Raw genomic sequence first — 27,305 nt, 5'->3', positions numbered from 1 at the left:
GGGCTTCCCTGGTGGCTCAGTGGTTAAGAATCCGCCTGCCAATGCAGGGGATAAAGGTTCGAGTCCTGGTCCGGGAAGATCCCACATGCCGGGGAGCAACTAAGCCCGTGCGCCACAACTACTGAGCCCGCGGGCCACAACTACTGAAGCCCGTGCGCCTAGAGCCCATGCTCCACAACAAGAGAAGCCACCGCAGTGAGAAGCCCGTGCACCACAAAGAAGAGTAGCCCCCGCTCGCCGCAACTAGAGAAAGCCTGCACGCAGCAACGAAGACCCAATGCAGCCAAAAGTAAATAAATTAATTAATAATAATTTAAAAAACCCTATAATGAACATCATACTTGATGGTAGGAGACTGAATGCTTTCCTCCTAAGGTCAGGAACAAAGCAAGGTTGAACTCTCTCAACACACCTATTCGACATCATACTTGAATTTCTAACCAGTTCTAAAAGGCAATAAAAGGAAGGAAAAAAGTCGTATTGATTAGAAAGGAAGCAATAAAACTATCTCAAGTTACAGATGACATAACTGCCTATGTAGAATATCCCTAAAAATCTCCTAGAATTAATGTCTTTAATAAGGTAGCAGTATAAAAGGTCAATAAGTATACAAAAATCAATTTTCTTCCTATAATGACAGCAATGAACACTTGAAGTTTCAAATTTAAAAAAAAATTACAATAGCCCTCCAAAAATAAATTAACAAAATTTGTGAAGTATCTTTACAATGAAAACTGCTGGTCTTATTTAGAAGAGCTAAAACTGATGGTCTTATTTAGAAGACCTAAATAAGGAGAAATAGACTTTTTTTATAGATTGGAAGAAACAATGTTTCTAATATAATATATCAATTATATCTAATTGATCAATTGATCACTAATATATCAATTTTCCCCAACTTGATCTGCAGAACCAGTGTACTCACAAACAAAATCCCAGCAGGTATTTTTGCAGATTTAGAGTAGCTGATTCTAAATTTTATATGAGAGTGCAAAGGAACTAAAAGAGCCAAAACAATTCTAAATGATGAACTAAATTGAAGAATTCACAGTATACGATTTCAGGATGCACTATAAAACTATAAAACTATAATCAAGATAGATGCATATGTTAAATGAGATATTATAGGGAACTTGGAAATTGACACATATGAACATAGTCAACTGTATTTTAGTAAGACTTTAGCTTTTCAGAGCAGTTTAAGGCTCCTGGCAGGATTGATGGGACTCTGAGGGGATGCTGAGATTACCCAGGGAAATCCAAATAAGATCTGTAGTTTAATCTGTTGAATTTTACCAATGATAATTTCTTAATTTTTATATAATTGTTCCATGGTGTATAAGATGTTAACATTAGGAGAGTTTGAGCAAAGGCTATATAAGATAAAGGTATAAGGATATATTAAATAAATAAATAAGGTCAGGATTTGGGGTGCTTTCTTATCTGTGCGAAAATATGTAAAATCAGATAGATTTTCCCTTAAAAGTCTTCTTTTTTTAAAAAATTAATTTATTTGTTTATTTTTGGATGAGTTAAGTCTTTGTTGTTGTGCACAGGCTTTTCTCTAGTTGCGGCGAGAGGGGGCTACTCTTCGTGTGGTGCATGGGCTTCTCATTGCAGTGGCTTCTCTTGTTGCGGAGCACAGGCTCTAGGCGTGTGGGCTTCAGGAGTTGTGGCTCATGGCTCGCGGGCTCTAGAGCGCAGGCTCAGTAGTTGTGGCGCACAGGTTTAATTGCTCTGCAGCATGTGGGATCTTCCCGGACCAGGGCTCGAACCCGTGTCCGCTGCATTGGCAGGCGGATCCTTAACCACTGCACCACCAGGGAAGCCCTAAAAGTCTTCTTGAAGGCAACAATAACACCTTATTGATTCAAATACAAGAAATGAAATTAAATTGCAAATACACAATTTTACATTTTCTGAGCAATTTTACATTTTTCTGGCATATAATATGAAATTATCAAAATAAACAAGTTTATGGGTCCTTAACTATAATTACAACAGTCATTTTAAAAAATATGTGTTGGATTTAAAATTTTTTTTTTTTTAAAGAATTTCACTTTATTTTTTGGCTGTGTTGGGTTTTCGTTTCTGTGCGAGGGCTTTCTCTAGTTGTGGCAAGCTGGGGCTACTCTTCATCGCGGTGCGCGGGCCTCTCACTATCGCAGCCTCTCGCTGCGGAGCACAGGCTCCAGACGCGCAAAGCTCAGTAGTTGTGGCACACGGGCTTAGTTGCTCCGCGGCATGTGGGATCTTCCCAGACCAGGGCCCGAACCCGTGTCCCCTGCATTGGCAGGCAGATTCTCAACCGCTGCGCCACCAGGGAAGCCCCTATGTGTTGGATTTTAATAAACCCCCAAAAGCTCACCAAGAAACAATTACTTTTACTAATTACATAGATTATCAGAAGAGCTTTTCCTTTGCAGAATCATCCAAAATATGGATTTGTGTAAAGTAATTTCAATCTATACTCAAATGAAACCTTTTTTCTAAATTTTATTTTTCCAATTCTAGGAGATGGAAGTATACTTAAGGACTGAAGCTGTAGATGCTCTTCAGATGTGAAAAAAGCTTCAACAGGAAGAGGGGTTAAGAAGTTAAACCACAGTAACAATGATGCATCAGTGAAAGGCATGTTCCTTTTCTTTGGTACGGTTTAAACTAGAAAACCTGTCATTTGAAAGAATAGATGTTCTTTGAGCCATGGGTGGCAACGTAAGTCACAAGCTTATTCTGCCTTTTTAGCCTGAAGCTGAAGTCCTGATTCTCATTCTGACAATTCCCCTGCAGCTTTCTGGTATGCTCTGGTTATACATGCCATAGGGATTATCAGCCAGCAATTACAAACTTTCTTCTGTGTAGGTTCCTGATTTTTAAGTCGACTGACTTGTAATTTTAACTTTTTCCTATTGCTATCTTTAATCTCAGTTAAGATAGAATTCACAGTAGTCGAAATTAAAAACAAAACAAGACAGATTTTGAACTAAATTTGAAAAATGTCTAGGCTGTTGTTGACACCAGTATTATGGAGACTGTGAGGATAAATAAATATGCAGACATACACGCAGATTCTTCTGTTGAGCTTTGCTCTTCAACAACTAGTGTCGCAACTAATAGAGAAAAGCCTCGTAGGCCATTGGAAGACTTGTTCCATGGGAATGGAATTAAAGATTGGGTTCAAATATATTTGAAACCCTGCCTAAGGATCTGGCGACCCAGATTAAAGGGGACATAATTTGACCCATTGCATGCATGGCCAAAATCAGAGTGAGAACGTGAAGTCAGGTTCTTAGCTCACTGCTCATTTGCCCACCAAAGTCAGCCTACCACATGGGATTTACTCTTGTCTTCTCAGGAAGTGTTTGAGAGCCTCAGAGGAAAAATTCTTGGAGGTTGGATCCTGTGCCTTCTCTTCAGGTCCCCTGCCAGGTGCAATGCTTTCACCTCCTCTTCTAAGTCTTATGAATTTCCCAGGGACTCGCGAGCGCCTAGCCCAGGACCAGCCATGACACTCCTCCATCTCAGAACAGCTTGCTTAACTCTGCCTTGAAATTCAAACTCCCAGCACCCCATGAGGCCATACCTTCTGTGGCCTCTGCGTGATTCTCGGACATTCCTTAGATACCCAGCCCTAGCCTTCACCCATAGGCCTGGTTGCAGTCAGGCCTGATTATCTGTCTGTCTTCACAACTAGGTGGCAAACTCCTTGCTGTGTTCCCTCCTCTAGCTGTGTAAAGAAAAGTAAACAAATTTTGGTGACTTGACTTGGCAGTGTCCACCTCAAACAAATAGACAAACAAAAAATTAGATGGTGATGAGGGCCTGAAAATGATAGCAATATTTACAATACATTATTGTCATAGAGAGTAACTGAGGTTTGACTTAGATGGTGTCAAAGCTATTTTTGAGGAATGACTTCGAAACTGACAGCTTAATAAAGAGCTTGCCTGCAGGAGATCTCCAGGCAGAGAGGACACTAGTACAAAAGCCTCTAGTCAAAATAGGTGGTTTGTTCAAAGAACACAAGAAGGCCAGAGTGTCTGGAGGGCAGTACGAGGGCACTAAGAGATGTAGTTGGAGAGGTGGCCAGGAAAACAGGACATGGGACTTTGTAGGTCAGAGTATGGAGTTCTAAATGCAATGGAAAGCCAATAGAGTTTTAGCATGGGCATGACAATCTTATTTTTCTTTTAAAAGAATCATTCTGGATTTTAGGGGACTGAATACAGGAGTCTAGAAGATAAGTTCATGAAATACTGCAGTAATCCAGAAGAGACGAGGTATGGACTCTTCCAAGAAAGGCAAAAGTTTGCCTCTGGGATCCTCCTTTTCCTAACCTTACACAGGTGACCAAGCCCCCTCCTGATTGACACATTCCTTCCTTAGATATATTGATGTCTTTCATCAGGTTAAAGTCAGGTCTTGCTGGGCTCTTTTTCAGGTGCTTTTGAAAATATCTGCTTTGATCCATAATATCTTGATTTATGGTTTAACTCTCTAAGAGTAAATTTATTTTCTAATTCTCAGAAGGCAACACTGTTACAACCTTCCCGTATACTATCAACTCCAAGTATGAACAAACTAGCTAAATAAAGTTTTATAATTCCTTTTAAATATTTGTGGAAGTAGAAGAGTTAGGGATATTCTTTTAAAAATTACCCTCCCAGGTTCTTTCCACATAGTTCCACAAAATACAGTTAATAGCATTTAAATTATAACAGCCTAAGAGCTATCAGAGACCTTGGAACTATTAGCATTAATAATAATATCATCTTAAATTGCATAAGACTTAGAACCTTAAGATTAGTCATCACTTCTACTTCACCAAGCCCTCTCCCATCTAAGTTCAGAAGTCCCCTCTACAATGTTTTACTAAGTTCTTGTGTACCTCATATTGCTTCAGAGAGAGAGGAGAGACACGATTATATAAGAAACAGTCTCTGCCCTCATGAAGCCACTGTCGACTGAGGAAAGCAAACCTTATATCCAATGAGAATACAGTTTGCATGGGCCACTGCTGATCCAACCAATGCTTTTGTGCTAATTAGAAAAAAGGTACCCCTTTATCAAAATACTTTACATCCATCTGCCAAACTATGGTTGTAATACATGGCTATTTTTAGAAAAAAACAGGTTACTTCTATCTGCCTGAAGTTTGTCTAAACAAATATACAAATACATTTGTCTAAATAAATAACCAGTGTGAATGGTGTCTCCTGTGTTCCACCCGTCCTGTACAACCACACACAGCAGTCCTGGTTGGCTTTTTGCAACAAGAGGATTCCAGGAGAAGAAGGAAGGCAAGACAGAAGGGTCGGAAGGAGAAACTGCTTGAGAGGTCAAGGACTACTTCATGGAGGCGACACAGCTGCCTAAAATTTGATCACCTTAAGCAAAACATCTTCAAACAGTCCTTAAGATCACGTATATTCATAGCACTTCTTTGTGATAGGTAAAAGAACAAAATCTCATTTGGAGAAAGGAACACTGGACATGGAAAGATCCACTGGTTTGTGTAATATTATGAAGTCGAAGCCAGGGTCCAGATATTCTGATACTCCATTGCCTACCTTCCCACATGGCTATGCTGTTTTCTAACTTTCCCATTCCTTCGCAGTCTCAAAAGTAATGCTTTTAAAATATAAACACCAAGGTACACCATCCTGAACACTTAAGTCTGTGTCACTTTATAGTATGCAAATCAGAAACACTCAGCAGTTTTTAAACCGTCAAGGTCAGTACCATACCTACCTCTCGTAGAAACCCAAGACTCCTGACATTACTGAATTGTTGTTCCCTCACTAGCTAATGCACTGGTTCCTGCAGTATATCCTTTATGGGGAAGAAAAAGAGAGAAAAAAAAAAGCTTTCAAATAATTTTTAGGTAAAGAGGTAAACATAAACACTTCTCAGAAGTGAAACTCTGGCTTTCCAGATTAACAACAGTAAAATAGCAGTTGAAGAGAGTACGAAGAAGAAAACAACAACAGTATTTACCGCTGTTTAATAATGAATTGAAATATACTAGCTACCCCAATTTTCAATATTCTTGAAGCAGACAGGATTTCCATCTGGTGATGGGACTTTCAGGATTTACAAACTCCCATGAAGGCGGATGGCTCTAGGGTTAAATGTGGATAGAACCAAAAAGAGATCCCTGAAGATAAACTAAAGAAGGGCTACCTGTTTGGCTCTCTGTTCATTTCCTGATTTATTTCTTTTTACCCATAATTCTGGATAATCTCAATTTCAAAGACTACTGAATACTTACAATCAGTATTCCTCAATAAGCAACTTGTATTTATATTTGTTCAAAATTGAAATTCAGAAATGAGGGACAACATTCTAGGTTCAATGGGCTGGTGTCCTATTTGTTCTAATATCTGGGACATTTTTTTCTACTCTAGGTTTCTATAGGTATAACCCGTCAGTCATTTTATTTTCATCTTACCTTTTCTTCCTCTGGTTCTAGTGTTTACTTTAAAAGAAAAATGCCACTTGCTATTTTGTACCCACCTCCTCGCCCACCACCCCAGCACTTGCCATTTTCTGTCTCTCTTTCTTGTCCTTCCTTCTCTCTGTCTCTCTGTTTCTTTCTTTCTCTCTCTCACACACATACACACACTTAGCTGAATATCTCAATTCAAGGGGAGAAATTTTCCTACAAAGTTTCAACAAATGAGTTGTGATCCAGCTTCTCTGCTCATTTTCTATAGTCGTATAATTTTACCTGCCTTCGTCACTTTTTCTTTTCTACCTTTCTATGCAGAACTTACTTTTCATTTGCTCAGTTTTTACTAGAAATTTGTTTCAAATATTGGGGGGTTGAGGCAAGTATCATGTCACTCAAAATAGCTACTCTCTTGCTTTTGTTTGATCATTTAGGATTATCAATTTTACACCTAATGCTAAAAACTCGCCATGACGTATTTAATAAGGATATCTTGTGATTCAATTTTTTGAAATGATTGCATGCCTGGTATTTTCAAGGACACTGTACTGCATATGGCTTATCCCAACAGCTTTGATGTTTTCCAGAGAGACAAGATTATTTTCTATGATGAGAGCAAGAGTGGTGGTGATGGTGACTTGACTCTATTTTGTTCATTTGCTGCATTGTACTGTTGATAAACATTATGTTGTCAATTAAATTATAAGAAATGACAAATAAAGCTGTTCCTCAAAATGTAAACAAGACCGATGTTGGTTGGTTGGTTCGTTTGTTTGCCAATGAGAGGCAGAAAGTTGGCTTTGTCACAGACTGCTGTCTTCTCTCAGGTATACATTTCCTTCTGAAGGGGTGTGTGCAATTTTAAGTGTAATTTAATGGTGTTATGTAAGTCAACTATCTTGGCCATGGCAGGTTAGAAAGTGAAACAATTTCCTAACTGGTTGGATAATTACTAACCCTGAAGAGGTATCTTATTTGGGCACTAAATCAAGAGTATTAAACTGTCATGATTAGATTATCCAAATGCAAAATATGTACTACACTAGAGATTACTTTTTGAAGATAAACGCACACACACACACACATTCACATACATACACATACACATACATACACACACACAAAACCTGAACTCTGAAGCCTTGACTAAGGTTAGATAAAACGTAAAATGTCAAACAGACTACATAAGAAGGTACTTAAAACATTCTTCAGGATGAGAATGCTTGGCTTATGATTGAATATGAACATAAAGACTACTCAATTAAGGAAATTTGTTGATATACAATAGTACCTTAATACCAATACTTCCATTTGCTTAGTATTTTTAACTTCTAAAAGCACTTTCACATCTATTATATCTTTTTATATGTAATGTTATTCAACATAAAATTGCCATTGTAGTGATTGTTAAACTGCAAATAATTTAAAGAATCAATCTGTATAGGTGCATTTCAAATAGCACTTTTAAAGTTCTTTCATATATACAACACTGAAATGTTTGTATTGAAACCGATTTCTGAGAAATTAGTCTACTCCACACACAGACATACAAACACATACTCCATACATACACATACAAACACAAAGAGAAAAATATTTTAACTTAGGGCCTACTTAGGTAAGATGAACTGAATAAATGATCAGGCTAAATAACAGAGAAAAAATTCTTTAAAACTTATGACATTTGGCCATAGATTTGCAAAGAACTAACGAGTAAATTGGAGTCATGTAGACCAAGAAAGGGTTGGCATCTTTTACTTTCTAAATAGTGTGGCCAGGAAATATCACAGACCAAGTAAATTACAATTTTGTGGGGTGAGACCAATCACAATATAATTTGAAGCTAGCCAGGTGTTTCTAATAAGGCTGAGAACTATGATGTGATCACATCATTTATTTTAGTGTACGACTATCACAGTTACAGAACAATATGCATGTATGAAAATTGTATTCAAAATAAGTACCATCTATATTTTAATATTCTCTGTTTTAAAAAAATCTAAATTTTACTTGGGTGAAAATATAGCATATGCAATCACTGACTGGATTACATTTTGTCATGTAGAAGAGAATTAGGTTATTGTACATTGTACTATAGTACAATGGAAACACAAAGGTTACAACCCACCAGCCCTAACTATTATAAATTCACAATAGATCCTGAATTATGGAGGATTATCTGAGAGAACAAATGTCCCACAAAGCAAAAAGGAAATAGGTGAATATACAAATGATCTAAAATGCCTAAGCTTGAAAAATAAAAAGCAAAATTAATTTATACATCTGTGCTTTAAATTTTGAATAAATTTTTGACTCATTAAACAAAAACATTAGTCTCTGTAGGGGGAAAATATATCTGTTTTCAATTATCTCAAGTTTGAGTTTGAAAACACAATATTAAAAATTAATGACTCTACACTTCTATTTAAAATGAGCACCTCATCTCTGACATTCTTTGTCCTCATTTATGACCTGAGTCACATATTTCACTTGTCCTTTACCCAGAGTCATAAATTCTAAAAGAACATTGCATTACTGTCAATCACTAGGTCAGCAAAAGCAGGAGACCAATGAGTTCTGCCTGACCTCAGCATCACAGTAAGCCAATGAAAACATTAAAAGACTGACTTCTACAATGTTCCAGGACCCAATGTCAGCACTGTGGAGTTCCATCACCTGCAGACTTTTAACAGTAGTACCAGAATTTGGTCCAGAAAACTGCTGACTAGTACATCAATTTGTAGAGCTATTGTGCCTTAGGCATGGATGTATATTTTTTACTATGAACTATAATAACAATGACATTTAATCATACCTTCATTTACTTTCTGGCTCAGCTTCTGGGAACAAGTTCTATCCCACTTTCGTGATAGTTTGAATAGAATTGATTATTGGCACCATTAACAACATAAATTGTGACCCAACGAGTCTATCAGATGCACTTAATAAAGTTAAATGCACTAAACATGGATATCCCAGATGGCTGGATCCTTGAACAGCTAATTAAGGTAAACTCTTGTTTCATATTTTATAAGAATAATCTACTCTGGACATCAGCCAGAAAAGAAGGTAGGAGAGTATTTTTCCTCATGGCTAAGAGAATAGACTATGTTTATTCACTGTGATTAGCCAAACAATTTATATGATTGCTCCCATAAATACAATCATTTCCAAAAATTAATACAGATTTTATATCTAGTACAACAGAAGTGGGATCATCCTTATGTAGTGGTTCCTGTATTAGGAATAACAATTACACATTCATATAGCACATTACATAAATGCTAAACTGAAAAAATTCTTTCATGCTTTTAATATGCTGTATTTCTGTAAAGACCGTCTTGTGTATATTTCTGAGAGAAATCTTTCATTTTAAAGCCAAGACATAATTAAATACAATAAAGGAAAATCAATAAAGGAAAATCAGCATTGAATTCTTCAAAGGTAATTGGTAGACTCTTATCGATTAAATTTGAAAACACTAAAAAAAATAAACTTTATTGCACAGAACATGAAACCAAGCATTTATACTTCATTCCCAGGGATGGGAGAAATCTTGAGATCTAGTTACAAGCTGATTACTTGAAACAGTTAAAAAAAAAAAAAAAGTAGTGACAAATACGGATGCATCCTAATTGAATTGTCCACTTCATTTTGCCCATTCTGTTCTGTAGTGTGAGCAGTAGAGTATATCCTAGTTTTAGCTATGCAGGATAAAAGTCTATCTGAAGTTGGAGTCTATAGCTGGCTTTTCACAGTAAATTGACCTTGCTCGGTGCAGCCAATGTCATAATGCTCTGTTTTATCTGGCCTCAGAGAGAAAATCGCAAATTGCTTCTGCATGATTAGTTCTGCCACTTCAAACGTGTTTCTTCCGAGTTGGCTTCCACACTTACTGCTAAAGATATGTGCCACTGGGAACACTGATCTGACTCTGAACTTCTCCAATTAAATAACCCTTTAATTGCCAGCTCAAGAAAAGGTATTCAGCAGAACAAAAAGGAATCTTTCAATCAATGTAACTTAAAACTGTTTTTCATAGGCTATAAGCATAAAAGAGAACATCTTTTTTTAAAATGACTTATTGTAACTTGGAAATCTATCAAAATCAAATTGAATGTAAAATCAGATAAAGTTTTAAAAAGATTTGCAAGTTGAGTTTGAGATGTTGGCAAATATATTTAATCACTGGCATAAGATATTCAGGGTTTTTTTCCCCCATGAAATATCTAATTTACTCTAAGAATTTTAATATTATAACACACTGAAAATTTATTCCCTTTACCTATAAAATTTACACCCTATTTTAGAAACTCATATGGGTACAATTTAATTTTCCCAGTCAAGGAAAAAAACACTGCATGATCAATTGTTATAAAAATACTAAGAGGCAGCAATTCCCAAATAGATAAGACTGTCCATTTCATCTAATAACAATAATAATAATAGTAATAGTAACAAAAGAGCTAATGATTTACATATCCACTTAGAATATCAGGGACACAGCTCTCTAAATAAACAGTTATGCCAAAAAAATATAGTCCAAAAATCTGTTTTCCCTTCTGACTTCTTATATCATTCAGTATAGACTCTTAAAACCAGTGACATATTAATTTTACACCTCATCAAAATATAAGCATGGTGACTTTCATAATGAACAGGAATTGCATTAACTGTTACAAATCCCAGAAAACATAGGATTGAATTCAGTGACAGCACTCCAAAAAAAAAAAAAAAGATATTTCAAGAAATTTCTTTTAGCTAAGTTCACAGATTTATCTTCTACTAACAAAACCACACTACCATAAAGACCTTCAAGACAATGAAAACAAAGCAAGGGAGAAGATTGGAATTTGTGAAAAAACATTTTGTTCTTTTGTGGGTTTTTTTGTTGTTTGCTTGTTTGTTAGTTTCCTTTAGTCTGTGAAATGTGGAAGTTCTAAACTATCTTGGGGCAGATACCTATATAAAATTGAAAGCTCTTGGTAACATGTCTTTGGTGAGTCAAATTTTAAATTTTAGATATTATTTTATATATTACTATATATTTGATATTAGATATATATATGATACATTTAAATTGAAATAGGAGGTAGATATCAAACTAAAAGAATTACACAAGTGATTGTAAGTGTTCAAGTTGGAGACTAGAATCTATCCTTTGTGTCATCTTCTACCTCATTTTTGCTGTGCTGCTGCAGACAAAAGTGTAACACATGTTTGAAAAATAAGATTTGTTGAGTGTTTTTAAGAAAGGGCAATAAAAGAGGAATGCAAAATTCATGGGGCTGAACTGTGCTTCAGCCCTGCTATCAGATACAGACAGGAATGACCCAGGGTAGATAGATCCACTTAAAGGTGAAGAGGGAACTAGAAAGGTGTCACCTGACAAATAATTCTGCATATCAAAAGATTTTGTTAGCCAGCCTGACACATAAATGACACATGTTGTCAACTTCTATTAATCTCTTTACAAACGATGGCAGCACCAAGAAACAACCACTTTTTCCTTAAGGATTGAATGGTTTTACAAAGTTCTACGCATTTTCCTGGGTCAGAAATGAAAATATTTCTCAGTAATGAAAAAATTTATAATTTCTATTTACAACCTAATTTGAAGACGTGAAAGTGTTAGGTATTGGGTAAAGATTGTTTCATTATGTGGTATCGTTATTTTAACTTTTTGTGGGAAACAGCTTAAATCAGTCCTAGGCATTTTACAGGCTTGAAGATGCTAGAACTCAAATATGTTGTACATGTAGGAATGAGTTAAGTGTTACGTGAAATTATAACTTTAAAAAGGGTATTTTTAAATAAATATGAATTCTGGAATGAATTTGTTAAATCATCAGAAAAATACATGCTAATGTATGTTGCTTACTAATGAATGAAATGTTTTAAAACTTTCCTGTAAACTAGGGAAGATATATAAATACTGGAGTGCTGTCAGTATGATAAAACATAATAACACCAGCCAATTCTTTGTTTTGCAAGAGAGGCTTCACATGGAAAAGTTGATAGATTACATTAGCGTCAATGAATTAGTATTCACAAAGGCAATTTACCATCAGATATTAATGTAGTTCCTTCAATTTCTCCAGAAGATTTTAATTATTTTATTACCCTTGATAAAATCTCTATGGTTTGCACTGAGCAAATACTAATTTTGTGTTCCCCACATAAACTGTTAGCAAAAAAAAAGCTAAAATAATCAAGATTACAAATCATGTTTGCTATGTGCTAGCCAACATGTGAGCTGTGATGCTATGTTTTTATTCACTGCCTCGACTCATCTTCTTTAAAACCACAAAATAAGGTATGTAAAGGTCACGGGTAGGATTAGATCTCTACATGCTTGAACATCCCAACTTAAGAAAAAAAAAAAATCACCTTAGAATCCTGGACTCAGGCCACCAAAGTAGCATTATGCCCTCGAGAAAGCTATTTGCAGCCTGGCTCTTATGAATAGACTTACCCACCACCAGCTGGGCTATGTTTAACACAAGAGCATCTTCCAAGATAGCTATTCATTAAATTAGGTTCATGCTCAATTATCCCTTTTCATCTTTCTCTTCTACTCCACCTATTTTCAACCAACCTGTGAACAGAGTAGGACTCCCTTCCCTACCCCATCCCCACCAAATAAAGAAAAAGAAAAAGGAAAAAAAGGAAAGGAAGTTTAAATAAAATTAAAATATTTTGGCTTCATTACTCCTTGAGTTAGTATCTTATATTTCTCCTTCCATTTCCTGCCAAATTCTTTGAAGCGTGTTTTGTGTTCACCACCTCCATCACTGGTTTCTCCTCAACCACCTGCTACATGTCATTGTGCAGCCCTTATCATTCTACTGTAGTTTTGTTCTACAAGGTCACTCAATCAAATGGGACAATCAGTGTTTCTCTTTTCCACCTCATTCAGGTTAAGCTTTAATTTCTTTCAATATGTTTGATCACCTCCTTACAAAAATCTCTTTTCTTGGCTATTGTCAAACCAAACACCATTCTCCTATCAATTTTGATTTTTGTGACCGGACACTATTTCAGTCCAAGAGTTATCTCTTTAGCTTCTCCTTAGTTGTCAAAACGTATCTTCAGGGACTTTTCCACCATGGATATTCAACTTTGACTGAAAACACTGTATGTATAAACTCCCCCTGGAAGTCTCTATGTCTATAATGGTACCAAAGTGATGCAATTGATCATTGTTAAAAGTTTTGAGCCATTTCTCCTTTTCTATTTACCTGCATCCAAGTTCTAAAGGTGTCATTCCCATCCCTTTCTTCAGTGAGTGTGCCCAAATTTCTTTGTCAAGTCCAGAGCTTATATATTATATATATATTTTTATATTTACATATATTTCCAAATATAACCTGAATCTTTCTACATGCAAGCTTCACCAATACATCCAACCTAAAAATAATAAAAGCAAACCATGAGTTTACGTTTCCTCCTTCTTTCACTCAGTATTGATGACATGACCTTTCTTCTCATTACCAAGACTCAGACCTGAACATCACCTATGATTCCTAACATGTTGCTAATAATTCTTAATCTATTTTCTTATCTTCATACATTTATTTATATAAACAACATTAAGCCTTAAATATTCCAGGCAGAGTTCATTCAAAAATGAAAGGAGCAAAGTGTCCTTCTTTAAGTAACTAATTACCTAATTAGGGATTCAAATACATAAGCAATACAGTGGTATCCCAGATTAATGTGAGATCATTATTTTGGGGACCAAATAGAAAAGACTATTAGCCAAGAAAGGCAACTCAGGATCAAAAACAAATTTTATAGGAAAGCAAACAGGCATATTTTTTTAGTATTAAAGAGATTACAGGAGGCAAAAACTGGTCTTAAACTTGGCGAATAGAAGTGAGCTACTAATATTGAGTTGGACACTAGAGTAAGGTAAGGTAAGATAGGATGATATTTCAAAAGTAAAGATAAAGTAGTGTTATAAAAAAAAGAAGGGAGAAGTGAAAAGATAACTCCAGAGAATGATGATATTTAAGGAGCAGGAAGAGAAGATAAATTAGCAGATGTGGTTAAAAGAAGAAATATGAAAGCATTCCCAATCCAAGAAACTGTCCTTTTATTCTTTTTGTACTACCATATCTCCTCCAGCTTTTTTATGTTCTATTATAGAATTTAATACATTATATTGTAAAGTTGATTTTCTTGTCTCTCTCCCTCATTAGATCATCAGTTTCTTGAGAACAAGAAGTGTATGTAGTTTATCTCTCTATCCCTAGAGCTTAACATATTGCCTGTAATATAAAACCCACTCAGTTCTCCAAAGAACATATACAGATCGCCAACAAATGCATGAAAGGATGCTCAACATCACTAATCGTTAGAGAAATGCAAATCAAAAGTACAATGAGGTATCACCTCACACTGGTCAGAATGGCCATCATCAAAATATCTACAAATAAATGCTGGAGACGGTGTGGAGAAAAAGGAACCCTCTTGCACTGTTGGTGGGAATGTAAATTGATACAGCCACTATGGAGAACACTATGGAGGTTCCTTAAAAAACTAAAAATAGAACTACCATACAACCTAGCAATCCCACTACTGGGCATATACCCTGAGAAAACCATAGTTCAAAAAGAGTCATGTACCACAATGTTCATTGCAGCTCTATTTACAATAGCCAGGACATGGAAGCAACATAAGTGTCCATCGACAGATGAATGGATAAAGAAGATGTGGCACATATATACAATGGAATATTACTGAGCTATAAAAAGAAATGAAATTGAGTTATTTGTAGTGAGGTGGATGGACCTAGAGTCTGTCATACAGAGTGAAGGAAGTCAGAAAGAGGAAAACAAATACCGTATGCTAACACATACATATGGAATCTAAAAAAAAAATGGTCATGAAGAACCTAGGGGCAAGACGGGAATAAAGACGCAGACGTAGAGAATGGACTTGAGGACATGGGGAGGAGGAAGGGTAAGCTGGGACGAAGTGAGAGAGTGGCATGGACATATATACACTACCAAATGTAAAATAGATAGCTAGTGGGAAGCAGCTGCATAGCACAAGGAGATCAGCTCGGTGCTTTTTGACCACCTAGAGGAGTGGGATAGGGAGGGTGGGAGGGGGATGCAAGAGAGAGGAGATATGGGGATATATTTATATGTATAGCTGATTCACTTTGTTATAAAGCAGAAACTAACACACCATTGTAAAGCAATTATACTCCAATAAAGATGTTTAAAAAAAAACGCTCAAAATTTTTACAGAATTAATTAATAAATGATAGTGTTTTCAAAGAACACAGAAAAGAGAAATGTTGGAGAAGGATGATTTGACTACATAGCAGAAAGACAGAAAAAATTGAATGAATTTGATTTGGGAACTCCACTTGAAGGTCATTGGTTATTCTAGGAAGAGTAGTTTCACTAGAGTGGTGAGAATAAAACCAGGTGCAAGAGAATGAAACATCAAAGACAGTTTAAGAGTAGGCAACACATGTAGACCACTCTTGGGATGGATTTGAGGGTTTAATTAAGGAAGGAGTTAGGGTGGCAGGTAGTGAAAGACCTATTTGCATCCCAGTCATATACCTGGAGAATCCTTCAGTAGGGAGTTTATGTTTTTTCTAAAAAAAAAAAAAAAAAGCAGCATTAAAAAAAAAGCAGATTAAAGTAGTGACAATGCTGAGCTCACAGGATAAGGAGCAAGGTGATGCTCTAAATTGCAAATAGAGTTTGAGATGAGAGTTGAGAAAGACCTAGAGAAGCTGAGGAAGCATTTTGTGAGAAGAGCTAGGACAGATAAGTGGTTCAGGAATCAGTTGGAGAACACTTTATTTATTTATTTATTTTTATTTATTTATTTTTTGGCTGTGCCACGCGGCATGCAGGATCTTAGTTCCCCAACCAGGGATCAAACCCGTGCCCCTTGCATTGGGAGTACGGAGTCTGAACCACTGGACTACCAGGGAAGTCATGAGAACACTTTATGGTTCTGAGGCAGAGCTGGCGACTTTAACTAGAGAAGTCTTCACAGAATCCAGATCAAGGGCAGATTTGTTTTTCTTTTTCAGAAGGAGTGGATGAAGCCTCGAGTATGTTTTTAAGCCACAACAAGAGATTTCTTTAAAATAAGTGGGAGGGATTTCCCTGGTGGTCCAGTGGTTAAGAATCTGCCTTCTAATGCAGGGGATGCGGGTTCGATCCCTGGTCAAGGAACTAAAATCCCACATACCCTGGGGCAAGTAAGCCCGCACACAGTGACTACTGAGTGTGCATGCCACAACTAGAGAGCCCGTGCACCACAACAAAAGATCCCACATGCCACAACTAAGGCCCGACACAAATAATAAAATTAAAAACATTTTTTTTAATTTAGAAAAAAATATAGTGAGTGGGAGATTGACAAAGAAACTTTGGGAGAAGGGTTATCTTTGGAGGGAAGGGGAAGTTGCGAGCAACTTTTTTTTTCTGAGTAGGATGAAATATTTGGTTGAGAAAGAGGTAAGCAAACATGGTCATAAGACTGAGGGAACACAAAGTTTTAATTTATCACTGAATTAGGGACTGAGATTGAAAAGAGTGGGAAAGGAATTGGCAGGTTGAGAACAGAAGAAAGAGCTGAAAACAACTTCTGCATGTATTTGGAAACGACTAAAAATGAGGTAAATGAGTTAAATGACTTTTTAAAAGGCCACTGTATAGTATCAAGGGTTCAACTTAGATTGGAAATCATACGTTTATACTGAGGTCAATCCACGTGGTTCTGTAATTTTCTCCAGGTATATCCAAATTGTCTGAGAACAAGATTAGAGAAAACTGATAGTTTGGTTGAACCAGGGTGAGAATTAACTAGCAAAGTGAAACAACCGTGTCAGTGGCATTAAGAAATTGAAAGTAATAAGGAAAGTAAAGACAAAATAACTGTAGTATCCATTATGATTTGGGTATGAAGTGAAACCAGAAAGAGGCTAACAGATGAGTAAAATAAAGTGTGGAACTGATGTCAGTTTAAAGCCAAAGGCATATTTAGTAGACATGCTAGAGAGAGAGTTGTAGTGTCAAGAAAGAATTTCGAAACGTAAGATTGCAGATGTGGAACACTTTCGGTTGTTGACAAGACACATAAGTTAAGTGGGAAAGTGGAATGATGAAAAGGATGTTAGAACAATCCCTTGAAATCACCAATAGGTAGCCAAGAGGATCCCAATCTTACCTCTTCCCTCCATGTATAGTACGGAGGTTGAATGTTAACATTTCTGGAGTCAGACAGAACTGGATTCAAATCTTAACCTTTCCTCCTTAGGTGACTAATCGTGGGCAAGTTACTCTTCTGTGTCTCACTTTTCATATCTTTCAAATGGGCATGTATCTATTTCCCAAGATTGCTGGGAGGATTACGTAAGATATAAGGGTTGGTGCAATATAAGCCAATAACAGGTGGTTTAGATCGTGAACTCTAGGGCAACACTTTTTCTGTTTGAATCCTAGCTCTGCCACCTACTGGTTTTACAACCTTAGGGAGATTAAGCTCTCTATGCCTCAGTTTCCTTGCATAAAATGCAAATAATAATAGGAACTAACTCATAGGATTATTTTGAGGATTAAGTGAACCATATGAAGTCACAGCGCTTCATTTTTTTACCTATAAGAATGGCAATTTCATATGGTTTGACATGTAATTTACATATGGTAATGCATACGATAATACATGAAAATTGCTTAAGATGTGTGTGACACATGGTAAGTGATCATCAAAAGTTATTATCAAGTGATAGCTACTAGTACTACTTTTACTGGTACAACCAATAAAATAAGAATTCTCAAATGTCCATCAAAAATAATAAAGGCTGGAGAGGGTGTGGAGAAAAGGGAACCCTCCTACACTGTTGGTGGGAATGTAAATTGGTGCAGCCACTATGGAGAACAGTCCAGAGGTTCCTCAAAAAACTAAAAGTAAATTTACCATATGATGCAGCAATCCCACTCCCGGGCATATACCCAGAAAAGATGAAAGCTCTAATTTGAAAAGATACATGCACCCCCAATGTTCATAGCAGCTCTGTTTACAATAGCCAAGACATGAAAGCAACCGAAATGTCCATTGACAGATGAATGGATAAAGAAGATGTGGTGTGTGTATGTATGTGTGTGTGTGTGTCTGTGTGTGTGTGTGTGTGTATATATATAAATATAAATATTACTCGGCCATAAAGAACAATGCCATTTGCAGCAACATAGATGAACCTAGAGATTATCATACTAAGTGAAGTAAGTCAAACAAATACCACATGATATCACTTATATGTGGAATATTAAAAAATGATACAAATGAACGTATTTACAAAACAGAAATAGACTCATAGACATAGAAAATAAACTTACAGTTACTAAAAGGGAAAGAGAAGGAGGGATAAATTGGGAATTTGGGTTTAACAGATAAAAACTACTATATATAAGATAGATAAACAAGGACATATTGTATAACACAGGGAACTATATTGAATATCTTGTAATAACTTATCATAGAAAAGAATCTGAAAAATATATATACATATATAACTGAATCACTTCGCTGTACACCTGAAACATTGTAAGTCAACTATATTTCAATAAAAATAAATTTTTAAAAATTTAAAATATATATGTAAATAAACTATAGAAACAGGAAAAAAAAAACGAATTCTCAATGTGAGAAAGCCATGAAAGATTCAGGGTTAACATGAGAAGTTGCAGCTCAATTAAGGAAGGGCAGCGGAAGGAACATAAAAAAGCAACCAAACACAGACGCGCACACACACACACAAGTTAAAATTCACTGTCAGTAGAATAAGGTTCTAAGAGTCATGCATTCTGCCATATCCTCTAGTTCAAATCTACATCTCCTCCAGCCTTGGTAACCACAATTTTCCCCTAATTTAATTATCCGGCTTCAGTTTGTCTTCTCTAATCCCCTGAACATAATGGTTTGAAATTAATCTTCCTTAGAAGCTGTTGTTCATGTACCTTTCTTTCCTTAAAAAAATGAATGAAATCCATAGTCTTCAAGTTCATCTTCAAGAACTGAGTTGATTTGGCCCAGAACAATCCAAAAAGCCTAAATTCCACATCTGCCCTACCCAAGCCAGCTGCTTCAGTTAAACCAGGCTACTTCTAGCTTTGCAAATATGATATAAACATTTCCACCTTGTCTCCATCTGGCTCCATGCTTCAGGGCTCTTGGTTAAGGCCTCTTCATACCTCAAGATCCATTTCAAATCTACACTGACTATTAAAACATCAGCTTCCCCATTTCACTCCTATCTCTTTCATATCTGATCTCCTCAAGTAAAAAACATCCTTAACGTTACCTTTCATTTTTATTTGTGTGTGTACTCTATTTTCTCATGAGTCTGTAGGCACTTTAAAGATAGGAATCATGTCTGAAATCTCTTTGTATTATACACTGAACTACCACAATTGCCTTGCATAAAATTATTTTAATATTTATAGAGTTTCACAATAATTTTGGAATGGCAAATATTGGGAGAATTTTTAAAAAGAATGCAAACCTTTGATACACTTATGAGTATAATAAATATTCTCAATTCAGATGTGAAAAAATTTAGAGAACAATGAAAAGTTTAATTATCATCTTTCTTACATCTATGCTAGTATAAATTCTCTTGGGTTGGTCTTACAGATAGAGAGATGGGAATCCAAAAACAGGATCACAAAGGGAAAAGACAAGAAAACTACTGGGCACCTTGTTATTCATCCTTTTAAATAATGGAATATAAGTTTACATGTCCATGATTGACCATAGAGGAAATACTCCAAGTGAGCATGTAGTTCTTTCTAATGAGCCCTATGGCTAAGCTTGGAAATAGTTTAGTTATGTGCAAGATCATTGGGAAGTTATCTCACTGGGATTCTTAAAAATTTATGTTACTATAATATTAAGAAGAATCCATAGAATTTTAAAGATAAATAAAACTTTAGAGCTCAAAGCGTACATGTTGAACATGAGGCTCAGAAAGATTAAGTCGTAAGCTCAAAGTCAACAAACTGACTTTCAACTCTTTACTGTATACCAGTCTATTTTTCAGTCTTAAAAATTGTGAATTAGTATGTAAATATTATATGTTCACGTGAAGTAAATAATAGCAAAAGACTTTTTAAAAATGGGGTCATTTAGATAGTTTTCTTCCTTTCGCTCTTAATTCAATTCATAGGTATGTGACTGTATGTATATACTATATACTCATAAAGAATATATTAGTTAGTGTACAAGTTAAGCTACTATAACAAAGACTCCCCAATAAAACAGATTAAATGAAATAGATGTTTACTTCTCTCTCTTGTTCCAATTTGGGTGGTCCAGGCTGAAAGATAGTTGTGCTGCAAGTTGTCATTTAGAGGTCCAGAGTCATGCCATCTTCCTGTCCTGTCATCTCTCACAAACTTATCCTCCTCCACATGTTTGGAGCTGACTCACAATCAAGTTAGTGTTCCAGTTCATAAGAAGAGAAAAGAGTGGAAACCCAGGTAGCTTGTCCTCAGTTGGAAATATCAAAAGAGTGGAAACTCAAGTAGCTTGTCCTCAGTTGGAAATATCAAAACATCCTTTTTGATCAGATAGGAGTGGTTTGAACTTAGTTATATGGTCAAAAGTAGCTGCAAGAAAAATTGAAAAATGGAAACTCTCTGAGAAGTCATGTGCTCATCTTATTCTTGGAGGATACTAGCAATCAAAAGGAAAAAAGAGAAAATGGAAATAGTTGATGTGTTTAACCGCAGTAAGCACTTGTGCACATGCATGCATTTATATGGCAATTTATTCATTTCGTCACTTCAGAAATATTCAATGAGCATCATATTATGTAGGAGACATTGTGGGTGGTGCAGAGAGAACTAAACTTGTCTCAGCCATGAAGCAGTTTATAGTGCTTCACAGTGGAGAAAACTGTGAAAATGCAATGAGTCTATGATGAGAGTCAACATAATTAGTACGAGAGAACGTTAGGTCCAAACTTTAAGCCACAGGGTGTTCATGATGGCTGCAGTGCTTAATCTGTATTCATTTATCTCCTTTCTGTCTACATAAAAATTAAGTCAAGTGATTTTACGTACTCAGACAAGACTTTGCTGTAAGAAAACCAGGTAAATATAATTGGAACTAACATCTGGTTGGAAACATCCTAGGAAAAAGTCTTCATTTATAAATATTTCAAGAAACTCTTTCAGTTAATTATGTGAAATATTTAGTATGGTTGATGCAGGATTTTCAAAACGATGGCTCCAGCGCCTTCCCCTATAGTGTGTTTAGGGGAGAGCCAAACACAGCGCAGAAAGCAAAAGGTATTTCTTCCTTCATTCACATATTCTCCAGGTCTGTGTTCTGAATTGTCAGATACTCAACTGAGTTTCAATCTTAACTATTGCTTTGAGCTGCAAAATAAGCAGAAAAGCCTCCAGCTGGACACCTCCCCCTAAATATTTTATTTTCTCCAAATACTGTGACCATCATCCATCATCTTCTCCAAACATGGTGATTATCACCCATCATCCTCCCTCAACCAAAGCGAAGATTCACCTATTCCCTTTCACTATCTTTTTTTTTTGTCTCTTTAGATTCCATAATTTAAATCACTTAAAATAAATGTTTTGTGAAAGCAACCAAATTGGCAAAGGCTTCTTCATAAATCAAGGCATAATCCTTCCTTCAGTATGCTTCGTCATATCGTTCAAAACAGCTATGACTTATGCAACGCAGCATTATTTCTATGTATAAGGGGGAAAGCTTCTCTCACACTCACCCCACTCACACCACCACTCTCTTGAATAAACAAAGACTGAGGATCTCAAGTCTTGTTATTTTTCCCACTTATCCCCGAGGTAAGCATATAGTTATGTATCAGGTTGTAGAAAGCATGATATACTCAAAATTAAATAGACAGGAAACCCCCTGGTTCTGCTAAGAGGACAAATCAGACTCCAGCACCCTGGAATGAGCTTGGATTCTTACTTCTGATGTTGTACATCAAGCATCTGATATTGCCAAATAGCAAGAAAAGTCTGATAGTGTTAAAGGATATTTAACAAAGAAGGTCAAAAATATCTTTTCAGCTCTAGATGGATTAAATGAATACTTCCCTTTGCTTTATACATTTCTAAAAAATATTTTAAGATGATGCATAATGCCATTTTATATGCTACTGATAATAGCTTCAGACATCAATTATTCCACAAATATTTATTGAGCACCTATTATGTGCTGTTCAACAGACAAATCCATAGGGATACAATGGTGAAAAAGGGAGGCATGCTCTTTTATATAATTATTGTAAAATGCATCAATTATGGGCTAGTTTTACTGTTTATTATAAATGGTTAACTCTACTCAGAAAAGTTTATTTTATTTTTAGTAATTTCTGTAACAATAACAGAAATTAGCATGCCTCTTATGACAGGAGCTTTCTTATGTTATGAAGCCATTCTTCACACTTTGAGATTCCTAAATATTTTTTAAAATCAGCTCTATTGAGGTATAACTTACTTACAAATTAGCCTATTTGAAGTTTAGATGAGTTTTGACAAATGTACATACCCATGCAACCACCACCGTAATCACTTTCAGTTTATCTTAAAAGAACTCATAATCTGGACTGCTTAATTGAAGGGTGCACAGTAATGACTACGGAGCAGATGGGCACTTAGACATCAGCGCTCCCTCCTAACGTGCTAAGTAGAGTCATTATGAAAAGTGAATAACTCTAAGGGTGAGGATATCCTCAACAACCTCACTCCTACTTGTGGGTTGAAAATTAGGCATAAGAAGGCCAACTGCCAGATAATGCTGTTGCTCTGAGGCTTGTGTACAAACTGAAAGGTTGAAGTGCACGCTTTCAGCACCAGGATCCGTTCCCAGGGGCTCCCCTCTTTTCTCCAGGGCTTACACCAGCCGAAGCAATACTGCTGCAACCTCTGAGCCCTCACCCTCACGCTCACCCCGCAGACAGGCATATTGTCCTGTCTGGAGTGTCCTCTTCACCAACACATTCCAAGCTGCTTTGGCTCGGGAGAATCTAAACTCGGGCCTGATGACAGATAACTAAAATCTTTTAAGAGAACTCTGAAAAGAAAAAAAAAAAATAGGAAGGACCTAGAGCTACATGTCAACTCACACTGTGTTGTCAGCTACTTTAGCTGACTGAGAAATACAATTCTTTCGAATGGAAGAAGTTTCAATGATAACCTTGTTGGGAAATGATATCAAAGGACAAAAGGTGTCACTTTGAAATGTGTAACTCAGTACCATCAGCACTGTTAATTTCTGGGGACATTTTAACTCTTAAAACTACTGCACTGCAGGTATCACTTATGCCCGAGACTAATTTATTGGTAGGGTCCAAGATTATGTGTATGCAGAATAAGCATATTGTCTAGGTAGAAAATGTGTAATATATTGTTTAGGCTTCAGCAAAGTTAAGGTAAAAGTACTCATTAAAATACGCACTAGCTCAGTTGCCTTAATTTAGATATTAATCTTTATTTCTCTTGGTTCTACCATTTTCATTTGAGGGCCCCAGTTTGTACTGGGAGGTTCTTATCACTTACAAGATATTTAGTAACAGTTCTAAACAGAGCAGGTGGTTTTAGTTTACTGTTTGTGTCATACCTAGCAGTCTTAGTGGAAGTTTGAAATAGTCCCTAGAAGCTAACCTTTATGGTCAGGTAAAAAATGAACTGTTAATGCCTTAGGTATGTAGATAATAAGTCAAAGGCATGTATGTGTAAGTAGATTTTTTACCCATCCAGTTGTTAGCTTGTTTTCTTTATTTTTATTTGTATCCTCAAAACGCTTTCACTCTTTGGTGCTATTCCTTTAATTTCTGAAAATTGAACTGAAAAAAAAAAAAAAGCCAGGTCATATGTCAAAATATTTTTAATGCCTGACTTAGATTAAAAGGTTTGTATCTTCAAACCTTCTATCATGAATAATAGACTTTTTACACAATCTATTCACCGCTTGTAATTTCAAAATATAAAGGCCTTGAATTTTTATAAAAACAAATCTCTTCTAAGTTTAATATATGAGGACTAAGATTATTTTATAATAATGTTTTTTTAAAAAATAAAGTTTGCTCTAATAATTTTATTGAAAAATTGCTGTTAATAACTACAGAGGTAAAACATGTCAGTATTTCATCTTGTCTCCTTTCATTGGTGAATTAAAATATTTTAAAACTCAATTAAAATTATTTGGAAAGCACATATGCATCATTCACTTTTCTGCATTAGTTATTTTTCTAAAATAGGCATATTCAGTAAAACAATGTTCATTTTTAAAAAAAAAGGTTATTTGATTCTATTCTTAATGGTTCTCAACTTGAACTTAGGTACCTCTAAGTTTAGCATAGATACCTCTTTGTTATCTGACGTTAACTTTAACAGTAAGTGTCAAAATTCCGTGGCCCAATTTATGAGTGCATCAGCAATTCACTGCAGAAAATGTGGGTGGGAATTTTTAAAATTAACCCTTTAATGGAGCAAAAATAATCCAGAGTCCTGACTGTTCTTCCAAATTATCTACTCTCATTCAACATTCATTCAAGAGATATTTTTAAGTGTCTACTACCTGAAAAGATCCCTGTTCTCCAGAGAATCTGGCCCCAGTATTAACAATGACCAAGAAAAACATGGAGAAATAGGAAAAGGCAAGGAGTCTGACTCTTTTTGATCCCCAGGCAATTTTTTATTTCTTTTTGTAGCAATATGTCCTCCTGAGTCAAGAGTTGGAAATAAATCCTCTCTCTGCTTGGCCAAGAGTGAAGAGAACTATCCACCAACACCAACCCTCACAAACACACTTGCTTTAACTCACATAGTGTTCCCCGTGAATTTTTGAAAGCTGCATCTCTATCCTGAATCTGATCAGCAAGATGATAATTCCTTTTTTATTAAAAATATGGGTTAGAGTCTATTCACAGAATTCTTCTTTTAGGTCAGAAGGCTCTTCTTGGGTTGCTTATCTCTAGTGACAAATAATTACTCCCTACAAGAAGCACCTCTGTGGAATGAGATCACGTCATAGGAGAGCATCAGCAAGAGAGTATCTTATGGCATTTTCTCAGAAAGAGCTATGTACCAAAAAACACAATTTCTCCACTGTTGACTTGAATCACGGACTCCGTGACATCACCTCTAAAAGCCACTAGAAGAGTGCATCTGACATCACCTTCTTTATTACCAACTCAAGGGAAGTCCTTTCATTTTTAACTCTAACTCTGTTGTTATCATAATTCTTAAATAAATGCTAAATTTTCCTTTGTGTCCAATGAACACTCTAACCAGATTATATTTCATATTTCTATTGCCTATTTTTTAAATTAAATTAAATTAATTTATTTTTCTTTCTATCCTTTTTCAAATTCTTTTCCCATTTAGGTTATTACAGAACACTGAGCAGAGCTCCCTGTGCTATAGAGTAGGTCCTTGTTGGTTATTTATTTTAAATGTAGTAGTGTGTATATGTCAGTCCCAAACTCCCAGTCTATCCCTCCCCCCCACCCTTCCCGCCCTGGTAACCATAAGTTCATTCTCTAAGCCTGTGACTCTGTTTCTGTTTTGTAGATAAGTTCATTTGTATCACTGTTTTTTGGGGGTTTTTTTTAGATTCCACATATAAGCGATATCCTATGATATTTGTCTTTCTCTGTCTCACTTACTTCACTTAGTATGATAATCTCCAGGTCCATCCATGTTGCTGCAAATGGCATTACTCCATTCTTTATTAGGGTTAGAGCTACAAACGATGAATGCTGGAGAGGGTGTGGAGAAAAGGGAACCCTCCTACACTGTTTGTGGGAATGTAAATTGATACAGCCACTAAGGAGAACAGTATGGAGGTTCCTTAAAAAAACTAAAAATGGAGCTAACATATGATCCAGCAATCCCACTCCTGGGCATATATCCGGAGAAAACCTTGGTTTGAATGTATACATGCACCCCAGTGTTCACAGCAGCACTGTTTACAATAGCCAAGACATGGAAACAACCTAAATGTCCATTGACAGATGACGCTATTACCTCTTATATCATCTTATTATCTAGTACGAACATACTGAACAAATGTATAAAATGATTTCTCAAGTATTGTTTTTCCATATTCCTTTTTCAAACTTCACCTACAATAACCAAAATTACTGTGGGAACATTTATGCATTAGAACTAGCTCTCATAGCTGAATTATTTTTTCTAAAAAAATTTTTTTAATTGCATTGAATTCTTGTTTTATACCTCATAAAACCTACCATGGAGCTTCAGTTAGCTTCCTCAAAAAAAAAAAAATTCCAGATATTCAAGAGCAACTACGATCCCCCAAGTGCCTCACTCTAACATCCATGAAGATGCATAAGTTTTGCTTCCTTTCTAAAAATGTAAGTACAGGGCTTCCCTGGTGGCGCAGTGGTTGAGAATCCGCCTGCCAATGCAGGGGACACGGGTTCGAGCCCTGGTCTGGGGAGATCCCCCATGCCGCAGAGCAACTAGGCCCGTGAGCCACAATTGCTGAGCCTGCGCGTCTGGAGTCTGTGCTCCGCAACAAGAGAGGCCGCGATAATGAGAGGCCCGCGCACCGTGATGAAGAGTGGCCCCCACTTACAGCAACTAGAGAAAGCCCACGCACAGAAACGAAGACCCAACGCAGCCATAAATAAATAAATAAATAAATAAATAAATAAGTAAACCCAAAGTTTAAAAAAAAAAAAAAAAATGGGCAGAGAACCTGAATAGTTTTTTTAAAAAAAATGTAAGTACAGTTGCTAATATAAGTCATTCTTTTTGACTCTTAGGTATAGATAGGGAGTATAAAAATAGAA

This window comes from Balaenoptera acutorostrata, chromosome 2 (genome assembly GCF_949987535.1).
Source record: "Balaenoptera acutorostrata chromosome 2, mBalAcu1.1, whole genome shotgun sequence".
In the NCBI taxonomy this organism is placed as follows: domain Eukaryota; kingdom Metazoa; phylum Chordata; class Mammalia; order Artiodactyla; family Balaenopteridae; genus Balaenoptera; species Balaenoptera acutorostrata.
Note: the sequence above shows the minus strand (reverse complement) of the source record.